At 43.9% G+C, this 24,064-nt stretch overlaps 1 long non-coding RNA gene and 1 pseudogene across 2 annotated transcripts in view; one reads left to right on the top strand and one right to left on the bottom strand.

Annotated features, from left to right (window-relative positions):
• The window catches only part of LOC126499536 (uncharacterized), a 315,160-nt gene that overhangs the window by 12,258 nt on the left and 278,838 nt on the right, over positions 1-24,064 (bottom strand). The gene's annotated exons all lie outside the window — the stretch shown is intronic.
• LOC126499631 (uncharacterized) lies at positions 20,127-20,262 on the top strand (annotated as a pseudogene).

Genomic DNA, 24,064 nt, shown 5'->3' with positions numbered 1-24,064 from the left:
TCGTTAATCCAAGAAAATGTCTCCACAGACTGCCTATGGACAGTTTGGTGGAGGCATTTTCTCAGTTGAGGTTTCTTTTTCCAAGAAAACTCTAACATAACTAACCAGGACATCTTAGAAGGTAGAGGCAGGAGGATTGTCATAAATCAGAGGCCAGTCGGGGTTAAATACTGAGTTCCAGGTCAGGCAAGGCTACACAGAGGAGTCTTATCTTCTAAAGAACCAAAACAAGATCACAACATAATCTTCTGCCATCTAGAGATGAAGTGGACCTCTGCAAACACACGGCCGCACAAGTCAGTGCCAAGCACTGAGAATCTTAATCCCGTGATTTTCTCACCAATTATGTAGAGTTTGCACACATGAACAAAGGGAAGCGTTTGCAAGTGAGAGGAGACCCTGACAACCTAAACCATAGCAGGAACAAGAGCTGGTTTCTTTTATTCTAAGAAAATCAATACATTCATTCCGCATGACAGCTAACTCATTTTTATATCCTGCTCACCATGGATTCTTATTAATTGGCACAGTTTCAGTAAAGTAGACTTACAAAGCTGTGGTTATTGAACACTATCTAACACAAAAGAAAAATCACGCAGAATAAACATTGCCAATGTAAGTTTGTTTTTTTCCCCTTTCTTTTCTTTTCTTTTCTTTTCTTTTCTTTTCTTTTCTTTTCTTTTCTTTTCTTTTCTTTTCAACACAGAATCCCTTGCTATGTAGCCTTGCCTGGCCTGGAACTCGCTATGTAGACCAGGCCAGTTTTAAACTCACAGAGATCCATCTGCCTCTGCCTCCCAAGTGCTGGGGTTAAAGGCTCTCACCACAATGCCTGGCATAAATCTGAATCTCGAGTACAATAAAAGCCAGCGTAGAAACAACAGTGCAGGCTGACCTGTGCCCGGTCCTCGAAGGTTCTGTTTTCTATGGCTTTTAATGTCAGCCTTTGCTCATTCCCTGCTAATCAATGTGAAAAACCTCCAGTTCTGCCAAGCAGCTGCTGAGTGCAGTTTGAAGTCGGTTCCCTTCTCTGGGTCTCAAGGTTCTCATCTCTCTGTGAGGCGGGTGCAGGATCTGATGAACTCCCCCCGCCCGCCCCCAACACTGCTGCTGGTTCTTTGCAAACTTTATATTCCACCCTAGCCCACCCCTATTTCTGCCGAACAAGCGACTTTGATTGAGGTGTCTTCTCAAAGATTCACACGCTAGAAGCTTGGTTCTCAGTGCTGCTGTGTTGAGGTGAGGGAAGCTTGAAGACGGGATGGATAGTGAGAAAGATCATGAAGGAAGATGCCCTTTGAAGTGGCTAACACTGCTCTTGGGAACACGAGTTAGAGCCCTCAAGCATAAATCACAGGCCTTTCCCTTCAATCCCTCGGGCTTCCTTGATATGCACCCCTGCTATTGTGATTCAAGCTGCCAATGGGTGTCCTCGCCAGAAGCTAAACGGGGCTCCCCAATCTTCAACACTGAGCCTCCAAAACTGTGAGCGAAATAATCTTTCCTTTATAAAATGCCCAGCTTCCAGTGTTTTGCTGTGGCCACAGGGAATGAACTGAGGCACAGGCCCGTGGTGGGATATCATGCGAGAAGAAAGTGTGACTGCTCTGTTGCTGCTTCCCTTCAAATCAGGCTCACACGCCCTGCCGATAACACAGCCCACTGTCCCCCCAAGCAGGGGTCCTCCTGGTGTTACCATCCCAGGTCTTTAACACGTTCATTTTCTTTGTCAGTTATAGGATTAAAACGCAAGAAAGAAAGATCTAGAGCACACAGATAACAGGTGGAGGAACTGAGGAACGCAAACAGGAGCAGACAGAGTCAGCAGTTAGGAGAGGAGACGCTGTTTTAGCCGGGCGGTAGTGGCACACGCCTTTAATCCCAGCACTCAGGAGGCAGAGGCAGGTGGATCTCTGTGAGTTCAAGGCCAGCCTGGTCTACAAGCGCTAGTTCCAGGACAGGCACCAAAACTAAACAGAGAAACCCTGTCCTAAAAAAAAAAAAAAAAAAAAAAAAAAAAAGGCTTTTTTTTAAAGGGTGAGGAAACACATGCATGCCACAGACACAGAGATAAAGGCCCTCTGGGTCTTAGGGAGCCTAAGCACCCTTCTTGAAGTCTGGCACTATATAAAGTCTCTGAAGGGTCAGTCATTTAGGATTGGTAGGTTTCAAGAAAGACAGGATGGCCGACTGGCCTGCTGTTGGGAAAACATACAAGGCCTTTGTTTGAAGCTGCCAGGCTTTTGTCTCAAGTCTGAGGCTGAGGGAGAAGCCAACTCTGTGGAAGTTTCCCATCTTGATCACCTAGTCTTGGCCAAGTATCTGCCTGCCTATGGCAGAGTCTCTGACTCTAGTCCTTCCTCTCACCAGCACACACACTGATGTGTAACATGGTCACGTGACTCTGATGTCAAAAAAGTCAAATTCTTAACCAAAGTCCAATTTGATGATCTAATTGAAATCTAATCCAGCCTCATGATAAATCAATTATATAAAAATCACCTAGACTGTCTTTGTTTTTCAGTTGCCCTATTTTTAAAGTTCACAACCGTTTGTTTTTACTCTTGGACATGAATGACCGTAATAGACAGTGAACCACCTGCAGGACTTGGGCAGCATCCCTGGTGACTGGGTGCGTGTCCACTTGATGGACTCTCACGGGTCTCTGAAAGAGGCAGCACTCTGGAAAAGGCTAGAAGTTGGTCTTTAATTTCTGTTTTAGACACATTATAAGCTTGAAAATTTATTTCCTAGTTGATTCAATCTGCCATCGCTAAATCTTTGGGGAGAATTACAGGAATGGAGATAAAAATCTTGGTAATTTATTCAATTTTATCACTTCTACGGATCCCATAAAAAGACTCCATCTGTCAAATTATCTTTTCCTTAAAAAACAAAACTTTTCATCACTTTTTTTATGTGGGTCTGTTGGAAACGAGGAGCCTAAGTATCTGTGTCATGAAAGCTATTGACGTTCCAATAAAATCTGTTCTTTTTGAATTATCTGCTCTTTGCCTCTTCAGAAAGCCAAGCACCCGCATCTATCACTTGTTTATAATTCGCTCGCGCAACGCAGGATTCATTGCTGCGGGTGAATACATTATGGCATATTTGAGAAGTGTGGAATGAAATATTGTTATGCTAACACATCCTGTGATTGGGATTCCAATCCATAATCAGTACATCTTTCTTTTACAAATTTCTGTCTGGGCTCTCTTGAAGGCACAAGTGGCAATGAGGGAAAGCAGGGGAGGTGGTGTCGTTAATCGTGGTTCTGTGGCCTTGTTTCTGAAGTCACGGGCTATGTGTAAGCCCGTCCACCTGCAAACCTGAATTTCATTACAAAGCCCTTCCCATTGGGTCTTCTGTTTCTGATGTTCTGTCGAGTGTTTGCTTAGCTCTCACACAGTGGCCCCTTTCTCTTCAAGATTATGAGACAGAATTCAGGACACCCCAGTTAAATGTGAGTTTCAGATAAATTTTGCCTTTTTGCCAGGCGAAACATGTGACATTTACTGTGTCCTGTATTCTTATTTTCTAAATCTGGGACTCCTGTTCCTAAGGTCTCTTTCTCGTAGGGTAAATATGGAGATCATTAGCAGAAACTTTCTCTGCTTCCTGCCCATCTCTTCTACAAAATGTTACATTTGGAGATACACCCTAACCTGTCTTCCTCACTCCAGTTACTATCCACATAAACTACTCCCTCCTGAGGTCTTGGTCATCCCATCCCTTCTTTATTGAATGTTCTGACCCAAGCCTGTGCAAAAGCACAGACTACACCTCAATATGAGCAGTGTTGTAACATCTGGCCCTGGATGGAGAGATGGAGGGATGGATGGATGGATGAGTGGATGGATATAACAGTGGGTGGATGGGTGTGTGGATGGAGGGGTGGGTGGGTATGTGGATAGGTGAGTGGAGGGATGGATGAATCAGTGGGTGGATGGGTATGTGGATGGAGGTGTGAGGGTGGGTGTGTGGGTAGATGAGTGGGTGGATTTGTGGATGGATGGATATGCACCATGAAGGAAAGATAAACCTAAAAATGTATAGAGCCAAAAGCCAGGCTCGAAAAGCTCTCCTGGACTTTATAACTTGTATAAGAAAGAAGCTTCTAACTCCAGCATTGGGCAGTTAAAGCCAGAGGTTAAAAATTTCAAGTTAAGCCTGACTTTGGCTACATAGTGAGAACCTGTCTCAAACAAAACAAAACAAAATGCAAATAAAACAAAAGCTGGAAAGGAAAGGAAGGAAGTGTTAGCAAAAAATCCCAATTAAGCCAAACCACAACAAGCCAAATTAAAAAATATCCAGGTTTAATGGGATTCCTGTGCTCTCCGGTGGCCCCGAGGGGGAATCGGGAGGCTGCTAACAGGATCACCAGGGGGAAGGAAAAGAGACCACAAGGAAGTTTTCCAGGAAAGCAGTTTAAATAGACTGAAGGCGTGGTCAAGATTTTGGTGAGCTGGTCTTGACCCTCCTCCAGGGAGGGGTCAAGATTTGACAGGCACAGGGATGGGGCCTCCAAAGATGGAGGCCAGAGACGGGGCTTACAGGAAGGAAAGAAGGAAAAGAAATTTGCTCGCCTCCCCCGACAATACCAAAGACTTACATGCCTTATCGTTATTGTTGGTCCTGATAGTCTCTCATGTGACTTGTGACTAAAGACATTCTATCTCACAAAACACGCTATATGTCAAAAAAAAAAAAAAAAAAAAAAAAACCTACTATGTCATCTCCTTTGTTCTCCTCCTAGCCAATCAGAGACAGCCACCCCAACCCTCTCTGGGGAGGGGGTCCTGTCCGATTAGAGCCCTTAAAACTATCATGAGCCAATCAGCCATCTCTGTCTCTACGGATCCAGAAGTGTTTTTAATCCCTTCTCCCTCCAAATAACAAAGACTCTGGCCTGAGAATCTGGTGCTGGGTGTGTTCTGTACCTCTCCGGGGTCACTTCCACTATCAATCTGGCGCTGAAAGTGTTTGGTTGTAGCTGTAGGCACTTGTTGTCTTCATGGGCTTTCACTACGAAATCTTGGCTGTTCTGGAACTTACTAAGTAGATCCACCTAGCTCTGCCTCACCTGTGCTGGGACAAAAGGCATGTGCCACCACACCCAGCCAAGAAATGTTTTTAACTAGATACTGTCAGATGTTTAAATTAGCAAGCTACAAGAGAGATTAAGTTACTTTCTGTTTACTCTGTGGAAAATTACATTACAAAACCCCTGTCAAAAGATGTGGTTAAGAACCATCAAGCCAAAAATGTAGAGTCAAATCTATCTACTATCTCAGAAGTATTTAAAGCCGGTTCTTCCGGCTTTGTAAAACTGTTTCTGGCATTTGTGATGCTCCTGGTACTCACTGACTTTTAAAAATGTGTAACTCTTGTCATTTGTTCTCTCTCTCTCTCTCTCTCTCTCTCTCTCCCTCCCTCCCTCCCTCCCTCCCTCCCTCCCTCCCTCTCTCTCTCTCTCTCTCTCTCTCTCTCTCTCTCTGTGTGTGTTTCAAGACAGGGTTTCTTTGTGTAACTTTGGAGCCTGTCCTGGACCTAGTTCTGTAGACCAGACTGGCCTCAAACTCACAGAGATCTGCCAGCTTCTGTCTCATCACCACCCAGCCTTTTATATATGGCTTTAATTTCTTTTTTTAAATGTATTCTTATGGGAGGGGGCTCATTTCATGACCCATGTGTAGCAGCCAGATTGATCTGGTGGGCAGTGGTACGGCGGACAGGAAATTGGAAAGTGATCCAGGTCCAGGATCCCCTCATGCCTCAGCCCATCTTCCTACCTGTGAGTGGGAAGGGACATTAAGAGAACCTGGCCAAGTCATGCATCAATATTATGATTTACAGCTAGAGTGACCCTGTCTGGCAGGGTAGGGACCATGTGGGAAAATGAATAGGCCATGTAGAAAGAACTTGGGTATGGGGAATTTATTTAGTGGGCATTAGAAGGGTATGGGGAGGGGGAAGAGAGAGAGAGAGAGAGACAGAGACAGAGAGACAGAGAGAGAAGGGGGGAGGAGGGAGTCAGAAGAAGAGGAGAGAGAGAGAGAGAGAGAGAGAGAGAGAGAGAGAGAGAGAGAGGAAAAAGGGAAGAGCACCTAGACCAGCTTGCCTGGAAGAGATTGGGAGTGGGCAGAGCTTGTCTCTTAAAGGGACAAGGTTACACAAGTGACAGGGAAGGCCAGCACAGTTAACAGTTTCCATCTTTACATGACCTTAAAGGTATTATCTAGACTGGATTTCCTCCGGATTTGGGAAAGGGCGGAATAGAAAATAAACTGGCCAAGTGAGAAGTGGAGGCCACACCAGGTTAGATGTTGAAAGCCCACACAAGGTGGCAAGCTGATTTTCTAGGTTAAAGATCCAGACCGTCTTTGGTGGGGAGATGAGAAGTGAACTTGACAGATTCCAGAGAGCAGCCCAGGGCTTCGGCAGCCCCTTCGCACATCCCCTGGGTGCTTTCTCTTCATTGAAATTCCCATTTCGAGAGAAGGGGCTCCTTTCCGTTTGCCGTCTCCACGCCATGTTCTGCAGAGTAACAACGATATGCTCCCCTCGCTTTTGCTTTGCTTTTATTAGCTTCTCTTTTCATTTTATATGTGAGGATGTGTTACCTGCATGGATGTCTGCACACTGTATGCATGCAGGACTCTCAGAGGCCAGAAGAGGTCACTGGGATCCCTGGGAGTGGAGTTACAGACAATTGTAAGTCACCATGTAAGTGCTGGGTATCAAACCTGGGTCCTCTGGAAGAGCAGCCAGTGTTCTTAACTGCTGAGTGTTGGGTCTCAAACCCAGGACAAATGCCTAATTTAGGTGCCTATTCAACATATCACAGCAGACCAGGTCGCCAGATTCTCCCAGCATCCCTCAGTTTCTACCTGTTATAGAGTATGATTGCCATACCCCACCCCTTATCCTAAACTTCTCCAGCCTGGGGACTGAGCTGCCCTTCTGTATATAATCTAGACATTTTGGTTACCCAGCCCTTTTGCCTACCCTTTACCCCCTGGCCCCTTGGCCTCCTGGTCTCCCATGGCCATCCTCCCAACCCCCGCTTCCATTTCTTTCCCCCTTCTCCTCTCCCCCTTACCTCCCCTGTCCCCACTCCCATCTCCTCTCTCTCATCTCCTCCCCCTCTCCCGTCTCCTCCCCTTCCTCCTCTTGTGGCCCAGCTCAGAGCCATGTTCACTCTGGACTCTTCCCAGATGTCCCTGCCACTGGCTCCCTTTTATCTATAATAAACCTTCTCCACCATGCCTAGGAGCAGCCATGTCCTTCCTGTCTTGTCTCCTGTTTTCATTTCCTGAGCCATCTTTCCTGCCCCAGCAGATTGCTCCCAGTGTCCTCATGGTTTTCAATCAGTGGCTAAAGTCTAATGAATTTGCATACTCTCAGCAGGACCCACTTCTCCCAGACATCTTTCTCACTAGTGGCTTTCTGAGGCACAAGTACACCATAACTTCTAAGCCCATCCTTCGGTCAAGGTAGGAAAGCCTTGTGGTCATTTGGTGTCCTGCCTCCAAACTCCAGTTGGATAAAGACGCAGCCTGCCAGTTCTTTCTCTATGAATGTACAAGTGAGAGAGAAGGGCAAAGACCCCGTTCATGTACCCTCTGCAGAGAGCTGGTTGTGTGTTAAGTTTGAGCTGCAGGGCAAGCCTCCCCCGTAGCCTGGCTGGTGTGCAGGAAAGTAAAGGATGAGCCATATAAACTCCTAACTTTATAGGTCTTTGTGTCAGAAACCCGTTCCTACCCTCACAGGACCCCAACACCAAACATCTCTGTATTCCCATGAGAAACTCTCCTTGGACCTTACTGCAAACCAGAGCTAATTTACAGCACTTTTACCCAGTAAAATATGCCTAACTGTTGCAGACAGTTTTTAGGCCCTTATAAATGGCACATTTGATGAAGAGCCTTCTCTTTCGCAAACAAGGACTCTGGAATTGGAGGGTTTTCCTAAGGGAGGATTTTTGGCACTCACTTCAACTTGATTATAGAAAATGACATTGTGAGGCATCACGTGGGCTTCATTATGGTCATTCAGATCACAGTCCAGCTGTTTTTTTTTTATGGAGCTATAACTTGATGTAAATTGGATTTCTCTATAGGAGATTTAGATTATGCTGTATTTCCTGGAGTGTTAGAATGAGTTGCAAATTGATAAAAATTACCCTTATGGGGGCCTACTAATAATAATTATGAGAAATATTTTTTTTCTAACAGGTACATTTCATTGACTATAGGCAAATAAAGCCGTTATTTAAAATCTCAAGAACTGACCTTACCTAGTGGCGCAGTGCGTTATTGTCCTCATCATCGTTTCCAGAAGGACTGTTCATCTCCACAGTAGAGAATTTAAGAATGGGAAGGGAGAGCTAGGAAGGTGGCTGAACAACTGAGCCCCTGCTGCTCTTACAGAGGGCCCTTCAGTTTCCAGAACCCACAAGGCAGCTCACAGTCACCTGTGACTCCAGTTCCACGGGGCTGGGCACCCCCTTCTGGCTTCCTTTGGCAGCTCTACACACACACACACACACACACACACACACATTACAAGGTTTTTAAGAATGTGAAAGAAAAGTCTCGGAAGTGTGATGACGTATAGAAGGATGGATAACTTCAATCGTTTTTGGAGAAAGGGAAACTTTTTAAGCTCTTTTTTATAAAACACACATGATGGTGTATCCATTGCAGCATTATTTTTACTGCAAACACTCCACACACCCAACTAATAGGATGCCGGTTCAGTGAATCATGGACGTCTATGTAATTATTAAAAATAATGATATAGGTTTGTAATTGTCCATATGGAAATTTTTTCCATAGGAGAAGAGAACCATAAAGCTGTATACAGTAAGTAAAATAAATACTGAGTGAATCTGAAATCTCACATGATGTGTATGTAATGTAAATAATAGGACTTTTCTTTGGGTAGAACTATGGAAATATGAACAAACTATTTTGATTCCTGTATGACCTTTTTTATTAATTCTGTATTTTTCCAGACGTGCTAGAGATCAAACAAATGTTCAGCAGGTGTTCTCATGACTAAAAGCCTCAGCTTTTCTGGATTTTTCAAAACAATGCACACTTATTTCACATCTAGAATCATTGGTAGTAGGGCTTTTTATTAAAAAAAAAAAAAAAAACTTTTCCTCTGAAGGGTAAACTCAAGGGTTGTGGTGTAAATGGTTACTAGAAGATTCCAACTCCTGCTCCCCTCCAACATCCCCCTCCAAGGACACCCTTCCGGATGTCTGGCAGATGGCCACCTGTAATTAAGAGGGAACTCACTGCTTCTCAAGTTCACAGTAATTCTGATAGCATTTAATTTGGACTGATTAATTTCCACCGAGAAAAGGAATCAAATTTGGAGAACTACAGACTATTTCTGCACTCACGGGGCATGATGGTACCCCAGAAGTATGGCCTGAGATGGCCTGAGAGAATACAGCAAGTCCTTCATAAAAGGAACGAGGGGGGGTGGCTGCAGAGAAAAACAAGGTCAGCGGACATTCACTGGATGGAGAGAGACTGGCATGACCATGTTCATCTTTTAATGGGGATGGCTAGACGTTTCCCAGTGTTCCATGAAATCTCTCTGCTTCCCTGTGAGTGTGTGTGTGTGCGCGTGTGTGCATGCATGTGTGTGTGCATGTGTGCTCGCTCGTGGGAGCGTGTGTGTGTGTGTGTGTGTGTGTGTGTGTGTGTGTGCATGGAGTCCAGAGCTCAATACCACTCTCTCACCTCATCAGAGCACTCTGCCAGACCCTCTATCAATTCCCACCTTATTTTTTGAGACAGGGTCTCAAAAGAGCAATGGTGACCTAAAGAAATGGTCAACATCCTGGTCATCTGGGAAATGCAAATCTAAACTTACTCAAGGAACTCTGTAGAAAATGAGGTGGAAAGATTCTGAGAACCAGACGGGATGGAAGACACAAAGGAAACAGTGTCTTCCAGACACAGTACTAGTGGCACACATGTGAACTTCAGAGAGTGTGCCAGCACACTTAGGGCCTGCAGAAGTTCACGCCAGATGGGGTCCAGTGGGGAGAGAAGTGGACACAAGACACAGCCTCTACCCCTCACCAAGAAGCCATTTCCAACTGACACCAGCTGAGAAGGAAAAAACACTTTTCTCCAATGGAGTCTCTCTGGCTATATAAACCACATTTAAAGGCAGGCCCCATGCCCAGCAGGAGATGGCCAACACAAAATGAACTCAGGGGTGTTTTGGGACATCTTTTTCTCTCATATTGCTTTATTGGGGGAATTTTGTTCACATTACTGGTCTTTGTTCATATATTATAGTTTTCTATTTTGTGTTTTTATGGTGTGTGTTTATATATGTATATATATGTGTGTGCATGTCTGTGTATATGTGTGTCCATGCATATATGTGTATGTGTACACATGCATATGTATGTATATGAATGTGTGTATATGTGTGTATATGTATGTATGAGTGAGTGTATATGTATGTATGTGTGTATACGTGTGTATGTATGGATATGTATATATGTATGTATATGTGTGTGTGTGCTTCTTTTTTTCTTTGCCTTTTTTAAATTTTGGGAGGTTGTTTTGTTTTAACCTGCCTGTTTGTTTTCTAAAGAGAGAGAGAGAGAGAGAAGGCATAGTGCTGGAGGGTGGGAGATGGGGAGGATCATGGAACAGGTGAGGGAGGGAAACTGTGGGTCAGACTATATTGTTCTGAAAACATATTTTAAGCTTAAAAAAATTGTATGCCAGGGATGATTAATAAATGTCATGTACCAGGCGCCTGGAGTCAGTATTAACCCCTAAGAAAAGAGACAGGTCTGAACAGTTACTTAGAAGAAACAGGGGTGTCAGAGGGAGTCAGTCTTAGATGTGAGCAGGCAGAGAGAGGCCGCAGGTGACATCTGACTCCGTGACGGGGAGTTTCCCACTGTTTCATAGTGTTCCCTTTTCTTATATCAAAATCTGTTTCTGCGGCTCACCAGTCCGCCAGCCCTGGAACCCTGAGTTAGTTTAATCCCTGCTCCAAATGAAAGATAAAAGCAGCATGCTACCCTTGAAATATTAAGCCGCAGTAATTTCCATTTCCCCGTAAGTGACGGTGCCCTATGACCCCTCTCTCAGTGAATCAACGGGTTCTACCATTCCAGGGGAAGGCCGAATGCATAAGGAGAACAAAGCCATTTTCTCGGCTTAGAGTGTCAAGCTAAATTTCTTAAGTTCACAGCAAGATAATTCCAGGCTTTGTTAAGAGAAAAAGGGTTTTGCCTAAATCCAAAAAGTTTTCTTTTTCAACATCTTCGAAGCCGTGCCAGAGGTTCAGGGCACAGTTTACTGCCAGGCTGAGGTTTTCCAATGGCCCGTGGGAAGCGGCTCTCTGAGGGCTACGCACTCTCTGATGATGCCAAAGAGAGGCTTTGAAATTGTCAACTTATATATTCTTTCTTAAAATTAGCTGCCCCGAGGAGCTGCTGTCATTCCCTGGCTTTCCCCCCCTCATCTCAGGCTATCTTTCCAGCCAGCACTTTTTCGGTTTTATACATAAAAAAGTCATACTCCCCACGATCTGAATTCCTTCAGTGGCACATGGCCCCAGGAGACAAAAGCCCCCAGGGCACTGAATGCCTGGCTGTTTGAGGAGCGGCTCAGCCCCGGGAGGAATGCCAGGCAGGCACACAGAACTCAGGAAGGGCAGCATCTGTTTACCTTTGTTCTATAGTTTGGAATTCACATGCGACATGGCTGCCATGAGGACTCACATGGAAACACTTCAGCAGGAAAATTAAATCAAGGTTTCCTTTACCCAGAGGCATGGCTGGTTAGCTGGCTGGACAAGACTTAAGGCTGAATGTGAAAACATTCCTCTGAAAAACATAGAATCCGTAAATCTAATGTTTTCAGGTTCCAACCAAAGGGCTCACACAATATAAAAAATACCACAGGCTTTTGCAACTATGAAACATGTAACAACAACAACAAAAAAAAATGCAGAGGCTGATTTGATAGATGTAGAAGTTTTCCAGAATTCTTTAAAGAGTTCTGTAGTCAGATTTTCTTTGGACTGTCAGCTCCCCAATAATGACATGGAGACTTCTTATTAATTATGAAAGCTTGGCCTTAGCTTAGGTGTAGCGAGCTGCGTGAAGCCACACCTGATGGAGATGTATAATCAACTCCTGGGATGGCTAAGGCCTGACCTATGCTATGATCACGCAATGATCATCAGCTGCTTGCATATGCGTGGGCCTATGGGCAGTGCCCACCTGGCAATCCAGGATTGGCAGCCCATGCCTATTTAAGGGCTGGGAGAGGTTTGCCCGAGGAGAGAGAGAGGTGAGAGAGGGGAGGAGAGAGAGATAAAGTGAATAAAATCCTGGAATAAACTGCAACGAGAAGAGGTCCGGTGTGTTGCGCATCATCCTTGCTGGACGAGGTAGAGCCGCGACACTTAGGCTTGTTCCCAACTAGCTCTTAAAACTTAAATTAACCCGCCTGTATTAATCTATGTTCTGCCACGTGGCTCGTTGCCTCTGCTCAGTACCCTTTATTGTTTCTACTCCATCCGTGTCTGGTTGGCAGATCTCACCTTTCTTCTTTTCAGAGTTCCAATCTCTGCCTGGAAGTTCCACCTACCCTCTCCTGTCTAGCTATTGGTCAAACTCCATATGGAGGTTCTTCAATGCCCATCATACTCTTTGAAGTAGATTGGTGCTGCCAGAAGCAGACATATCTCACTGTCATAAAAAGCCTTATGTTATTAAGGCATTTTAAATACCATATTCTGTAGCTCTCTGAAGTGTTTGAAGACCACCTATCTATCTAAAATATATGTTTGACCTTGTAAATATACCTAACATGATTACAAGTTTGATTGCTATAGATGACTAACTACTAGCCTGCATTTCTTAATTATTCTAAATAGTTTGTAACAATAGCTCTCAATGGCTAGAACTTTGTCTTATTTTTTAAAATGAGTTGTATAGGTACACTACCTTAAACAAGAGTAGAAATATATATACAGTATGTTATAACAAAAGTAACCTAAAATTTGTATCAATATAAAAAATACCTTAAACAAGAATAGAAATAAATATATAGTATAACACAAATAACTGAAAATGTGTATCAGTATACAAAACTCCATACCAATGTAAAGTATTTGAGACAAGTAGTTGCTTTTTAGTTAAAAAGAAGATTGAATAATTTATTTTTATCTTATTATTCCTATATCCTTTTTTTTTCTTTTCAGAAAGAGATCCTTGAATCTAACCTCCTTTTCTAGTTTTTTCTTTGACCATGACCAATAATAACTTGCAACTAGCTCCCCCAAACAATAACAAACATTCATAATTCACTGATCAACCAAAACCACCCACCCCACCTTTTGGAAATGCAGTTGTATTCTTAAAATTACTTCCTATTGTCTGAGAGTGACAGAATCTTTAAGGGACCCTGAGAAAATTGAGATAATGGTCAAGTCCTGGGAGAACTAGTTGAATCATTTGTTGCGCAGTCTCTGTGTGATGGGAAAGTACAGGACTTATCTGAAGTCCTGGCTAGAGTAGTCTATGAGACTGGACCATTTTAGCTAGCCACTAAACTGAAACTGCAACAGAGCATTTAAGAGGCTGGATCACCTAGGGTATTTGCCTTGTTTTCATTGGTGTCTTGTCCTGTTTTTCTAAAAACACACAAAGTAGTAACATACACATCTGCATTAGCACAAGTAAGAATGTGTGGCGTGTACAAATCAGCTCAAGATTATTCCGTGCTCTATTTCTGAGTATGTCAAAGGCATCTATTTCTATCAACTTTCTAAGTCCATTTAGACTGCATAATCAAACTGTAATGTGATTCTCTATCCATGCCATATGCAAGGATAACATGTAATAATGCAACGAGGACTCTGTAGCCAACAAGGTTTATCAAGTCTCATCCAGTCTCCAAACTGTTCCCATGTAGAGGGATTAGCATATATGTCACCTGTATTGTAGTTTCTCTTGGTTTCTCCCTTCATGTCTGTAGCCAAGATTTTCAGAAGTTCTCCCCTGGTCAAATTTGATCTTTACTAATTTTGAAGGAATCCATAACTTTTGTTTCCTGTGGAAACAAAGGCATAGCCTCTCCTCCAATGCAACACATTTCCTGACTTCCATTCTGAAGTTAAGGCATTCTTTTGTTTTGTTTTGGTTTTTTGTTTTTGTTTTGATTTTTTGAGACAGGGTTTCTCTGTAGCTTTGGAGCCTGTCCTGGAACTAGCTCTTGTAGACCAAGCTGGTCTTGACGTCCCAGAAATCCATATGCCTCTGCCTCCCGAGTGCTGAGACTAAAGGAGTGTGCCACCACTGCCCATCCAAAGGCATTCTTAAATATATATAGGCTGGTTTAATTTAATAGTTTTTCCCCCACAATCCAAAGTCTCTCAGTGGATGTTGGTTTTTGTTCATTAGCATTTAAAAAATGTAAAGTTAATAAAACACCATATAGGATCCAGATGCCCTGTGTATTTTCCATCCTTACATGGTTTATTCTTTTTCAAAATTACTTTACTTTTTAAAGATTTTATTTTTATTATTTTTTAACTATTTTTCTATTACTGTTTATACTCATTTTCTTTTCTTTCTTTAGTATCTAAGCACATTTTCAAGCACACTGTACCTGTTGAGAGTTTTTTTTCTCTTCAGTCTGGACATGGCTTTTACACATGTGCAGCCTTCTCTGGCCACATGACCCAGTTTAAACGGCAAGACCACCCAGTACACAGCTCTGCTTGGCACATGGCACTGGCAGCTGGCTTTACATGCTCCCTCCCCTTGTGTCAGTTCAGAAGGCTAGTCCACTGGTCCTGGGCTGCAACTATTGCTTGCCTTTCTGTGAGAGCCTAGTCTCATGCCCAGGGGCATCAGTTGGGAGCCTCATTCACCCACCCAGCTCTGGGAAGTTGTTGGGCTCACACACTGTGGCAGGCATTTCTACCTAGTCTCCAAGTGAGTAGCACACCAGCTGCCTAACGTTAGGCACCAAATGCAGGTGGATTTTCTTTGGACTACCAGCTCCGAAATAAGGACATAGAAACTTATTATGAAAGCTTGGCCTTAGCTTAGGTTTGTTCCCAACTAGCTCTTAAAACTTAAATTAACCCATTTGTATTAACCTATATTCTGCCACACGGCACATCACCTCTGCTTAGTACTGTGCATCCTACCTCCTCTGTGCCTGGTTGGCACATTTCACCTCCCTTCTTCCCAGAGTTCCTATCTCTTTCTAGAAGTCTTACCTATCCTCTCCTGCCTACCTACTGACCATTCAGCTCTTAATTAAACCAATCAGAAGGTGCCTTGGCAGAGACACATCTTCACAGTGCACTAAAAGTTTATCCCACCACAGAGTTTGAAGGAAGAATAAGTTTACTAAAAGTCACAGAGCAGAGAGACAGGATAAGATACTGTTTGGGTAGGGTTTTTTTTTTTTTTTTTTATCAGCTTGACACAAGCTACAGTCATCTGGGAAGAGGGAACCTCAATTGAGAAAACAACTTCATCAGATTGGCCTATAGGCAAGACTGTGGGTCATTTTCTTGATTAATGATTGATGTGGTAGGTGCCAGCCCATGCTGCTGGAGAAGTAGCTGAGAGTTCTACATCTGGATCTACAGGCAGCAAGAAGAGAGATCCGCTGGGCCTGGTTTGGGCTTTTGAAACCTCAAAGCCCATCCTCGGTGACACTCTTCTTCCAGCAAGGCCACATCTCCTAGTCTTTGTCAAGTAATTCCACTCCCTGATGACTAAGCATTCAAATAAGTGAGCCTATGGGGACCATTCCTGTTCAAACCACCACACTCCACTCCCTGGCCCCCATAAGCCTGTAGCCATATCATAGTACAAAAATAAATTCAGTCCAGCTTCAAAAGTCCACGTAGTCTATCACAGTCTCAACACTGTTTAAAAGTTCACAGTCCAAAGTCTCGTCTGAGACTAATGGCCATCTCTTAACTGTGACCCCCCTATAAAATCAATAGCTAAAAGCAGACAACATACTTCCAAAATACAGTGGCACAGAATATATATTACCATTCCAAAATAGGAAAAAAAGGAACAGATGAAGACATACTGGACCAAAACAAGAACAAAAATCAGCTGGTTATACTTCAAATTCTGCATTCCCATGTCCAATGTCAAAGCACCCTTCAGATCTCCAACTCCTTTCACCTTTGTTGACTGCAACACTCTTCTCTCTTTTGGGCTGGTTTCATTCCCTGTTAGCAGATCTCCTCTGCAGGTATCCATCAGCTCTGGTATCTCCAACTTCTTGGCTTCTCCAAGGCAATCCAGACTTCACCTTCACAGATTCATGCAATGACTTCTCTGGGCTTCCATTCAGGGACACCCACAACACATGCCTGGCCTCAAAAGTTTTCCTTGGTCAAGGAGGGAGATTCCATAACCCCTGTCTTGAATTCTTGACTCTAAAGCCAGGACCCTGTGACTGAAGCTACCAAATTCTGCTGTTTTTCTGGGCCTGGAACTTGGCCCCTCCATTCAAATACATTTTTATCAGCTTTCTGTTTTCAATGATTTCCTTCACTGCTTAAGTTTTTGTTAATTCATTTTCAAGTTGAAAGCTTAGCCGTGAAGTTACCATTCCTTTATTTCATTTCTCATTGGGCTTTTCTTTAAACTTTTTATCTCCTTGAGCACAGGACTTAGCTTTTTTATACTTTCTGATAACCCTTCTCTCAAACTTTACATTAAAAAAATTCTTTGCTTAACTTGCTCCCTTTCATCATAGATCTGGATAAGACTGGACACCACTAACCACATGACACAGTCAACACTAGGCTGTCTTGACATCTCCTCTGCCAATGCTATTAATCCAAAACCCTTGAATTTAGCCTCAGGGAGATTTTTCTGGACTTGCAAAAAGTAGCTTTGCCAAACACCACAAAAATGGTCTCTGTCTCTAGGCCACTTACTAATATTCTTCCCCTCTGCAACTTCTTGAGCTGGGAGCCCACATTTAATCTCACTCTAAGCACCACTGCCTTCCATGCTCCTACCAGGATGGCCTATTAAGCCCTGCTTAAAGCATCCAACCGTTTTTTCTAGTGCAAAGTTTCAAAGTCTCCCACTCATCAAACAACAACAAACAATATCATCAAGCCTGTCACAGCAATACCCAAGTCCTTTGTACCAACTTCTGTCTCAGGGTTTCTATTGCTACGAAGAGACACCATGACTAAAGCAACTCTTATAAACAATAAACAAAAGCATTTAAATTAGTTTCAAAGGTTTAGATCATTATTATCACAGGGGATAGCATGGCAGCATGCAGGCAGAGTCTGGAGCAGTAGCTGAGAGCTGCATCTTGATCCACAAGAGAGAGAGAGAGAGAGAGAGAGAGAGAGAGAGAGAGAGAGAGAGAGATGATGTGGGAGTGATTTCTTACTAATAAAGAAACTGCCTAGGCCCCTTGATAGGCCAACCCTTAGGTGGGTGGAGTACACAGAACAGAATTCTGGGAGAAAGAAGCTTAGTCAAGGAGTTGCCATGGTTCTCCCACTCCAGACAGACGCAGGTTAAGATCCTCCCTGGTAAGCCAGCTCGTGGGCTACACAGAATATTAGAAATGGGTTAGAACAATATGTAAGAGCTAGCCAATAAGAAACTGGAACTAGCCGGGCCAGGCAGTGTTTAAAAAAATACGGTTTCCGTGTAATTATTTCGGGGCATAACCTAGCCATGCGGGCGGCCGGGTGCCAGGGACGCAGCCTCGCTGCTCCTACTTCAACAGAGAGAGAGAGAGAGAGAGAGAGAGAGAGAGAGAGAGAGAGAGAGAGAGAGAGACTGGTCTGTTACAGGTTTTAGAAACTTCAGGCCCACCCCCAGTGACACATTTCCTCCTATAAGGCCACATCTCCTAATCCTTCTGTCCTATTAAACAGTTCCACTCCCTGGTGCTAAGCATTCAGATATATGAGCCTATGGGAGTCATTCTTGTTCAGAGCACCACACAGCCTACTACTGCACATTGTCACCTGAGTTCAGCACGGGTCTCCCCATTCAGTCTTCCCTTGAAATCCCCTTTAGCACTTTGCTAATGTCCTAGGCTCTTCTCAGCCAATCAAGTTGGCAATTGGGATGAATGATCACAAGTAGCAAAGCAAATCGAGGAAACATTGGTGTTGGTACTCATGAAAACACATCGCAGAGAAGGTTTTCCCAGTGGGAAGGTCTATTTGCATTATACTCCAGAAGGTTGTGCTGCCCAATATTTCAAGCTTCAGTGAATAAGCCCCTGAAAGATACCAAGGAATTTAACCAAGGAATTTAATTTTAACTTTTGTTTTATGTTAGTAGATTTTAGCTGGCATTTAAGTAGGCACATGTAACTCATAGCTACTGTACTACAATATTGCCAAAAAAATGAAACCTTTCATTTTTCTCATCACAATTACTGGAAAATCAGCTCAGACTGATGATTTTAGTTTACAATCAATATTTCCCTCGATGGCCTTCCTCCCAGTTCTTGATGAGCCAGGATTGTGTATTTTGTCAGTACAGTCATTCTCTGGAGAATCAAGTGTTTTCCTCTGCAGACTGAGCGCTGATTATTAATCTTAGTTCTTGGACCCAGACATATTTATCTAATTTTAAGTTTAATTTTATTTATTTGTTTTTGGTTTTTCAAGACAGGGCTTCTCTTAGTAAAGCCCTGGCTGTTCTGGAACTCACTCTGTAGACCAGGATGGCCTAGAACTCCCAAAGACCCACCTACTGAGTGACAGGATTAAAGGTGTGCACCACCACTTCCTGGTACATCTTAAATTTACTTTCAATATGCTTTTAATTTTCAAAACCAGATTTAGTTCAGTACTTACTTTCCCACTGCTAATAGTTTTGACTTCTAGGTATGATTTTCTCTATGTTCCCTTCTTCTTCAATGATACATGATATTTTAGCATTGATAATTAATTATCTGTTTCTGTATAACAAATCATCTCAAAATTTAGTGACTTGAAGAACTACATTTCCCCACCTCCTCTATAATGTCTAGAGCTCAGGAATCTGTGACCATCTTTGCTAGGAATTGATCCAGCAAGAGCCCATAAGGCTCAGGGCCTCCCAGAAGCCTCAGGGTCTCCCAGAAGGCTGTCACCAAAATATCAACTGAACCCTATCATCTTTAGGCTGGACCAAGGGGAACTAAGCTTCCAAATTCCCTCACATCCCTGTTGACAGCTGTTGTGCTGTAGTTGTTGTCTTTGAGAGAGTTTCTTCAGCCACAGTTGACCTTGGAGATTATTCTCCTGCTTCTTCCTCCTAAGTGCTGGGATTACAGACATGGAGCACCATACCCAGTAAGTCACTAAATTTGGGGAGTCATCCAACCTTCCTTCATCTTGGTTCTTTAACCAAAGAAATGCAGACAGATGCCTAGGCAAAAATTGTAAGGGACAAGTGGAGTGTTGTTGTCTTACTTAGGGTTTCTATTGTCGTGAGGAGACACCATGACCACCACAATCCTTATAAAGGAAAACATTTTATTGGGATGGCTTACAGTTCAGAGGTTCAGTCCATTATCATCATGGTGGGACATGGCGACCTGCAGGCACACACAGTGCTGGAGAAGGAGCTGAAAGCCTTACAGGAAATGGTCTGACTCCCTGGGCGTGGCTTGAGCATATATGAGACCTCAAAGCCTCCACAGTGACGCACTTCCTCCAACAAGGCCATATCTACTCCAGTAAAGCCACACCTCCTAATAGTGCCACTTCCTATGAGCTCATGGGGGCCAATTTCACTCAAACCACCACAGACGTTTTGTGTCAAATCTTACTATCCTTTCCGCATATGTGCAGTGCTACCAGGATCACCATGGCAACAGCGGACTCTTCATATGTTAATTATTTGGTTTTATGCTTTCTCCTTATTTCCCTCCGGAGGAGGGAGAGAACCAAGCTCTGGCTTCATTCATGACTCAAATGTGATGCCACCTCTTAGATCTGACCAAGACCAGGGACTTCAGTTCTCTCCAGTACTATAACATTATCTATTGATTTCTGAATAAAATTATTTTACTTCTCTGCTGCTCAGAAGAGGTAAATTTGCCTTTACCTGGCAGGGGAGATACCATGATCACGAAGGTGGTTTTCCCAGGGCGAGGCTTATCCATTGCACTCCGGATGTGCTGACCCCTGCGATTTCCCCAAATGCGGGAAACTCGATTGATAAATTTAAGAAACAGCTCTGAGTTGTAGTGTTTGGCAGTTTCTATGATATAAATACCATGGCTGAATTAGCACTATCGTGGCACTGAACAGGTATACACGAATCTTCTCTTGTAAGCCAGTGCTTCCCAAAGCGTGGAGATCAGCCCCTTTGCTATCACAGCTCCACTCCGGGAGCACGCTACGTTTACAGTGAAGTATTGAAGGGCATGGGGGACAATGGGGTGCCCCTGATGCCCTTTGAATGTCAGCAGTGGCTTTCCATTCAGCAGAACTGGGGCAACCCTCCAGTAAGCAGTTCCTCCTCTCCCTTCAAGGCAGTGCTAATCTCGCCTGCACCTCTCAGACACCTAGGGGATTTTAAGAATTATCAATGCATGGGTTTGGAGCCTCAGAGATTATCATTCAAGTATCAGATCTTGGGAACATTTGAAAGCAGATGATTTTTAATAGGGGTGAGCTTCGAGGTTTCAAATGTTCAAGTCAGACCCACTGTCTCTCCCTGCCTGCTGATCTGGTTGGACAACTCTCAGTTACCTCTCCAGCACCATGTCTGCCTGCGTGCTGCCATATCCTGCTGGAACGATAGTGGACTAAACCTCTGAAACTGTAAACCACTCCATTAAATGTCTTCCTTTATAAGGGTTGCTGTGGTCACGGTGTCTTCACAGCAATAGAATGCTGACTAAGACGGCAACCAAGTAAAACCATCTCCCACTTACGTAGCCGGTGGGTGGTGATGGCGTTTTCACTTTCAGGTGAATCTACGTGGCCATTCTCAAAGAGAAGAGGTGAGAGGCCAGGCTAGCCCAATCCCACTGATGAAAAGTCAAAGTGAGGGAAAGTGCACTCTGTCTACTGAAGGGGTCCAGAAAAGAAGCCTAAATAGTTTTTTGAGTCCTTAAAAGGCACCAATGGTGGGTGGGGGTTGCGGGGTGGGGGGAGGGGTCGCCAACGGTGGGGGGGAGGATGCCATTCATTTTTCCTCTTCCTCCTTCTTCTCTCTCGTGCTCCTTGTCCTCCTCCCTGCTTTCCTCCTTTGGAATTCTTCTGTAGCACAGACTGGGATTCACCTCCAGATCCTCCTGTCTCCACCTCCAAATGCTAGAATTACGGACGTGTGCGAGTTTCCCTTTACTTGGTCATTTACATGAGCGTGGAAACCAAGTTCCTAAGAAGCAGTTGTAGACAACTTAATCCCAGCTGTATTTTGAACTGAGAGGGGCTGGTATTATCCTCGTGGCAGCTAGTCCAGCGTTTTCCACTCATGTTAGATCTGCACCTCTCTTTTCTCTTAACCAGGGAGAGGACAAAAGCAGCCCCCGACTATCACAGCTTGTGCAGTTACATTTCTTATGTCTGGGGAGATCATAGCACATCCCACGTGCAAGGCACAAGCCACGTCCTGGGGAAGCCGCCCGCAGGATCATTTTGTACTTTTGTGGCACGAAGTTAATCCCTGAAATACTTTGTATTTAAATTTTTACCAATTGATAAAATTGCTACATTACTATTGAATCGTTTTGTGTGTGTGTGTGTGTGCAAAGCAATCCAAATGTCGGTCCCAAAGTTCACAGATGACAGAATCAGGATCACAAGGATCTGCTGAGTGCAGGCTGAGGCCAGCCCGGGAGAAGGGCAGTATAGGGCAGAGAGGACACAGTACAAGTCTGACTCAGTTTCCTGATCTATAAAAGCAAGGTCAGAGGACACGATGAGACTTTGGTCCCACTGATGTTAGGGCAGTGGTGGCACATGCCTTTAATTGTAGCACGGGGAGGGGTGGGGGCGGGGGGCAGAGGCAAGAGGATCTCTATGAGTTTGAGACTAGCCTGGTCTACACAGGGAGTTCCAGGACAGCCAGGGATGTTACACAGAGAAATCCTGTGGTTTTTTTTTTTTTTTAAAAAAGGGGGGGGGTGGAGGACATGAAACTGGAACCACAGAGTATTAATGAACTAAACTCTGATTCTTTCCCCTAGTTTGGTGGGTACTGACAAATTCAGAAGGTAAGATTGCTTTTTGTTTGTTCTTGTTTTTTGTTTTTGTTTTTTTTTTTTTTTTGAGTTTTTATTCCTTCTAAGTGGGAAGTTACAAGTGAGTCTGACCCCAGGTGTCACCTATGGGACAATAGTGATCTCCTGGCATTGTGTTGAGAAGGCTTTCGGGACCAGTTCCAACTTGCTCATGGTTCAGAGCACCTGACGGACTCAGATTGCCTTGGGCCTGGGAAGAAGTAAAAAGACACACATCTGTGTCTCTTCCTGCTCCGCAGGATTTTCACCCAGACCAGTGTCCCCTTTGTCTCCCATTAGTACTTCTGAAGAGAGACTCTGCTTCCTGCCACTCTCCCGTGAAAACACACTGTCAAGGCAGCATCGGCTCTGAAAACAATTCAACAACAAAAGCATAACTCGAGAGCCTCCAATAAGCAGCTTCCATGCAGATTATGTCTTTATAATGGTCAAACAGCTACGAGTGCATTGATCTAAATGTCTCATCTATTTAAGGAAATTTGATATGTAATACTGTTTTGTCTAGGGGGGAGAAAAAGCTTTTGATGTTCTTACTTTTGAGCCAGCTCATTAGAAATAGGCTCCGATATAAAAGAAAATATAGCCTTCCTTTCTTCCACCGCCTTGGGTTTCAAAGATGGTGGCTTCTCTTTAGGCCACGAGACACCACGGCATGATCTGAAAAGTAACTGAGTACTTTAGGAGTTAATCCAGCACCGACTTCGAAGCAGAAGCAATCCCATCACTAATAGCTACTTGGCAGAAGGAGCCTTCCTTCTGGCTCTTCAAATTGGATGTAGTAATTGCTCTGGAATTTAAAACTCATCTGGGGGAATTCCTTGTTTTATGTTGAGGGCACAAACAGCTAATGACTTGGGCATGTTGTGTGTGTGAGCGTGTGTCCGCGCATGTAGCCAGCTTGGTGGTCGTGGCCTGAGAATCGTGGTCTGCATGAATATGGCTTCTTCTCACTGGCGAGATCTGGAAATCTTTTAACTGGCCAGATTGCAAAGGTGTCAAAACCAGTCAACCGGTCATGCATTGGCACATGTGTCTGTGGAATCAATCACATGTTGGCACACATGTCTGTGAAATCGATCATGCGTTGGCACATATGTCTGTAAAATGGGTCACACATTGGCACACAAGTCTGTGGAGAGGAATCCTCCTGGGAAGCATGTCTCAGGCGGGTGGACATGTGCTCCAGCTGTAGAGATGCCTGCCTTCGTGTCGGTTTGGGGGTGCCATCACCGTTAGGAAAATAGTGTGGGGCTTGTTTCTTCAGTGTCCTACGAATCTGAATTATTTTTCTTTCACCCCGCTCTCATGTGCCTCCTTTTGTGCCCGGTCTCTTGTTAGACCATTAGATGGTTCTGCGACTCTCCCCGTAGCCAGTATATACATTTCCTGAGGCTGGGGCTAGTCATTGAGTCCTCTGCTCCCGCCTACCCGTCCCAAATGCGTAGTTTTATGTAGTAGCATTTGATAGACAAAGAAGCCAGGGAGTCAACTTTTAGAACGGTCCTATTTAGCTTACATTAGTGATTTTTACTATCTCCTCAGCAGCTGGGGAGGGTTGGTTTGCAATTGTCAGGAGCTACACACCAATCAACATAAATCTATGAACTGCCAAACATCCCGATACCTTCATTACTTGAAATACTAAAAGGAATTGAGTCAGTAAACAAGTCCCAAACTAGAAAATAAGTCTCTGCTTTCTTAATCCTAAGAATCAATGAAGAAGGAAAATGCACTGCTCACCTATGGAAACAAGAGACTAGAAAGCAGATCTGGCTCTGAGT

The sequence above is a fragment of the Alexandromys fortis genome, unplaced genomic scaffold (assembly GCF_014885135.2).
Source record: "Alexandromys fortis isolate MF-2015 unplaced genomic scaffold, M_Fortis_MF-2015_v1.1 scaffold_35, whole genome shotgun sequence".
Lineage (NCBI taxonomy): Eukaryota > Metazoa > Chordata > Mammalia > Rodentia > Cricetidae > Alexandromys > Alexandromys fortis.
This window is presented reverse-complemented; position numbering and strand designations above follow the sequence as displayed.